General features: G+C 36.4%; 2 protein-coding genes across 2 annotated transcripts in view; one reads left to right on the top strand and one right to left on the bottom strand.

Annotated features, from left to right (window-relative positions):
* Positions 1-353, bottom strand: part of LOC122242582 (vezatin) — a 30506-nt gene extending 30153 nt beyond the window's left edge. The window contains exon 1 of the mRNA XM_086538205.1: positions 1-353. This exon is cut by the window's left edge and continues 66 nt beyond it. The gene's annotated coding sequence lies outside the window, so the exon portion shown is untranslated.
* Positions 354-416: 63 nt separating this feature from the next.
* Positions 417-5000, top strand: part of LOC122258221 (acyltransferase PGAP2) — a gene marked incomplete in the record, with an annotated part of 34098 nt that continues 29514 nt past the window's right edge. Inside the window, 1 exon segment of the mRNA XM_086538570.1 lies at positions 417-557.

The following is a 5000-nucleotide window of genomic DNA, read 5'->3' as shown; positions in this document are numbered from 1 at the left end:
GTCTCTCCAGAAGTCTCAGCCTGCTATTATTAGCAATCCAACCGAAATAATATGCAATATTTGATAAATCGTTTCGATGTTCGTAGATTTGTTAAAAGTACACTTTGCGGAATATTGTAATAACTTATAGCCGCATGATAATACAAATTACATGACAATATGTATTTGGACAGGACAGCAAGGTGTTCGAACTGTCAAGGCCAAAAAAGTAAACAAAAACAAAACAGCAAACCCGGTCCAGCTGCAATTCTGTTAGTAATCGGTATTTTAAAAGAATTTAGATACTAAATAGAATAATGGCCGTGATTTCTTCATGCGAATGTGTGAGTGATTATTATAACATTTCCTACCCAATAAGATCTGTGGATGGGATTGAGAGGGGTGGGGGTGGGGGTGGGGTGGGGTAGGGGGCCGTGTGTTGTGAAGAGTCAGTCACTCGCAGACTCGCACTCGCAGTCAGTCTTGAGGCAGAGCTCGTCTGGGAACGTCAGGTCCCCGCACCGTCTGTCAGCTCATTCAATGTAGCCTTTTCTTTTTTATTTGGCATCGGTTATAAGGTGAATATGTGTTTCATTAAATGATCGTACTTCTTGTCAATTTTCATACCAGTACAATGATTACGTATTCAGTAACCAAACACTGTTCTAACTGCTTTTCTCTTCTCTTTTATGGATGGGAGGGAGGTGCAGTGCATATCATAAACAAGCAAATTTGGATATGATGCCAAACAGTTTAATTATTATTATTCACGACCAAAAGATGATGAAATCCACAACCTGGTATTGATTCGGAAATATTTAACATCGGAACTAGATGTTCAATCCGGAAATTTGCCTCATGATATTGTTATTCATTGGTATTATTGATTACTTATGATATGTGATGGAAGGCCTACAATTGTAATCCCAGTCTGATTGTGCTAATTGTATTGTCCTTTTTAAAGTCCTGTAAATATTAGAACTGTTTTTCATCTATATGGGAAGTAATGAATATGAAGAATACCAGTTTACCATCACTTTAAGGGTAGGATGTATTTTTTCATGCTAAACTTTTGTAGGTTGAGTACTCTTGTTTTTAGTTTTCATCCTGCCAAACAGGTAAACGTATAGGAGACACCTTCAATGGCTTTCGGGATAGGACAGTTCCTTTTGAAAAAAGGACAATATGACTTAGCCATGACATCATGCGATTTAAACATGATATGTGCATTACTGAGGAGAAAACTGTTAACAGTACAATTGTGCAAATTTTGCATAATAAGACTATCAAAACGGGTTTAATTAGTTTTTATGGATCAGTGATTTATGATCCCACAATTTCTTTTAAGCATATGGCAGTTTGTTTCATGAGTGTTAGATCACAGGTTCAAAAATTACTAGGAGGAATTTTGCAATTATATTGGTTGTGTTCTATCAAAATTAATTTGAAACTTCCTGTGATCTGTAATGTAAGGCCTAGAGTCTTATGTCAAACCTGACAGTGATACAGGCTCAAGCAATTGGCATGACCTCTACTCTGAAGCCAACAAATCTCCATTGTGTGTTTTCTGGCTAGATAACAAGAAATTGTTAGGGAGGTGTAGAAGTTCTGTCTCACTAGAATTTATACTAGAAGTGAAAACTGTAGGGATTCCCTTTCAAAGAAATAAGAAATTATAAGGATCAAGCTAGCCTATTTTTAAATAATATTCAAATGGACTAGAAATAATGGTTAAGCTCTTAACCCATTCGCAACTGAAGATGTGATATCGCATCGTCAAATTATTTCTGACATGACAGAAGACATCCTATCATGGCATTAACCCAATGATGACATAGACGTCCTATCACGGCATTAACCCAATGATGAGGGTGTGTCACACCCGTGTGACATGGCTAAATGCCTGATGATGGGGCGATACACCAGTGTGACGTTCCCGATGCAATATTGCATAGGCCCAGCGTAGGGGGTTGCCACTTCTCACCGGATTGGGTTAAGTGTACATGTTATGTTTATATTTACGCTTTTTAGTTTCATTTGTAACTACACATATTTTTCTTGACTTCATCAAAGGAAAAAGAAAAAAATGCAGATCCTTATTTTGTCACCCCTTTGAATAGGGTTTGTGAAAATCACTGAGAGGTTCAGCATGGCATTGCGCCTCAAGAAATTTCACAGTGGGGAGCTGTGGGTACTTCTTATTTTGCTGGCAGGAGTGAAATTAGGCAAATATATGCCCACTTATTATTGGGTTAATCTAATACTAAATGATGGTATCTATAAATGCCATGGTGATTGTAGATTCGAATTACAATGGCACCTATACATTCTATGATACTATATATTTTTAAAGTCTTATGGTTCTTATGGCATTAGTTCTCAAGCTAAAGTCAGCCTAAACCCCATTTTTATGCTTTCATTTAAAAAAATCTATTAGTTCAGAGTTTTATAGCAATTCTACTGCAGCAATGCGTGCACTTTAATTATTTCCTGATCTCTTTTGGTTAAGAGACATTCCACATTGGCACATAAGTGTACTAAACAATCACTTCTGTCTTCATCTAATTCATACACACACCTCCTACCATATTATGGGAAAGGATTGATCATTAATACTATTAAAAACCCAGAACCTAACCTGTCTTAGTATTGCTTTACCTAGATACTTATTATTAAATGTAGAGAATGAGCTCTCCCTAATGAATATGAGTTTTATGGTATGTTATCTCTGTAATTTTCAATTTCCCCTTAAAAATCCAAAAAAAGAAAGAAATTATTGCTGCTATAAAAGTTGATATTGTGTGTGGTAAATGATTTTAAGACATTCAGGTTATCGATGTAACAGTACAAACTCTTCTTGCAAGATTTATTGACAACTATTCAACGATGAAATATAACATTACGTTACTATTATAAATTTTATGACTAAAGTCTTCAAAGGTTGCATGTTCACACGTGTGTTGGCAGGACGTGATTATAAGGGTTGTCTAATTCCAAGACGCAAATAAAATCAAATAGCGAGCAACCAACTTCTGTTTGTACGAGGGGGCTTCAAAAAGTTTGTGGAAAAAGGACAGTATGAAAAAATGGTTTCAGTTATGATGTTTATTTTTCAACATATGCTCCATTAAGATCAATACACTTCTGCAAATGTTGATACCAGCCTTTAAGTCCGTCAGAGTAAAATTAAGGTTCTTGTGATCTGAACCATGTCAGAGCAGCTCTTTTTACATCCTCAACCAAGGGAAAATTGGTACCTTTCAATGTTTTTTTTCAAATTTTGGAAACAAAAAAAAGTTGGATGTGACTAACTCGGGGCTGTAAGGTCAGAAGACCAATGTGAGCAGGTGCATTGGTTTGGTGGAAGAGAATGCATTGATGGAGCTTTCCAGGGCATTTTTCTGAGACCTTTTTTGGACCGTTTTCATAATATGCAGATGTAATTGTTTTCTTGCTCTCAAGGAAGTTAACCAGCAAAATCACCTCTGTATCCCAGAAAACATGGCCATGACTTTTCCCCTGCTCAGATTTTGCTTTGACTGGTCCACCTCCACTATTGGGCAGCCACTGCTTTTATTTGAATTTTGTCATTGAAAAATCTACCCTTGTTTGCACAACAGCCTAGGGACCCATCAAGCGGAGAGCTTGCTTAACCAGAAACTCTCCACCAGAATTGTGTGTGTAGAACCCATAGAAATGTTGAGTGTGTCTGCTACTGATTCAGTGGTTATTTGTCTATCCTTTTCAATCATGTTGCGTACAGCATCAATGTTTCCTCACAAACTAACGTTGATGGCCTGCTGCTATAGGGCTTCTCTTCAATTTCATTCCTTCCACTTCTGAATTGACTTATCCATTTGTAGGTTGTTGATTTCCTTGAGGCATTGTTACCATAAACTTGTACCAGAGCATCAATGATTTGCCTGTTCTCCCAACTGAATTTAACCATGAATTTAATGTTTGTCCTGGCCTCAATTTTTGGTGGATTCCATGTTGCTTGAAGGTGTCTGACTTCCAACTGGTAGTGATGAGTTATTATCTGCATTTAAGGGTTCACATTTCAACACAGTATAATATGTTGGTACAAGAATGTTCAGGTGCATTGAAGTCAAAATCCTTCCATATGATTTTTAGCTATGGACTTTTTCTTTGAACTTTTTGAAACCCTCTCATAACATACCCCCAAGGGTAGGTGCAGTCTTTAAGTTTTCCTCATTGGAAAGCATCAAAAAAAAAAAAAGTACACAAAAAGGCAAGTGAACAAATTAGAAAGTTGCTGTAAGCCTGGTAAGAAATTTTTAAATTTAACAATTTAAGGGAAATTCTGAGACCCTTCGTAGGCTGCCAACTTATCTAATTCTTCAGGGTTTTCTTTTCAAGCCTTTTCTGAAAGAAAAATCCTACACTTTATTATCCCAAGCTTGGTCAAGGGCAATATTAAAATATGTAAGGTATTATTAATAATTTTCATGAAGTCAAAAATATTTTCAACAAAAGGGAATATAACTTTTCTATATGTATGCATACTTACTTTTATGGGGGGAGTATGCTTACATTGAGGTGGCAAAATCACATGACTGTACATTTATTATGTGAATAGCCTAGGTACTTGTATGCACACATGCACTACTTATGGACTGGATGTGAGTATTTATTTTGGATAAGATATGTCAAAGTACTACCAAAATACTGACTGCCCCTATCCCCCATCTGACCTATAGACACATATGCACATATGCATATACAGTGTAATGCTAAGTCTTATCATGTGCCCATGTTACCTAAGGGGAGGACGGGAGGTTATCATTATGTGGTCACATTACTACTTATAGTAGAGAGTTATAATAGATTTAGCTACTTGTTAGGTACTTTTACATTCAGGCTTCTGCCACAGACAGAATCAAGATAGGACTTTATAGGGTGGCTCATTAATTGTGTAAGTATATTTTTGGTAATGAAAGCTGAATTTTGCCACTCAAGAAATTCTCATCCAGTAAAGTGGGTAAGAAATTGATAATATA

Source organism: Penaeus japonicus, unplaced genomic scaffold (assembly GCF_977035675.1).
Source record: "Penaeus japonicus unplaced genomic scaffold, GWHDUDI00000001_assembly GWHDUDI00000007, whole genome shotgun sequence".
NCBI classification, from domain to species: Eukaryota; Metazoa; Arthropoda; class Malacostraca; order Decapoda; family Penaeidae; genus Penaeus; species Penaeus japonicus.
This window is presented reverse-complemented; position numbering and strand designations above follow the sequence as displayed.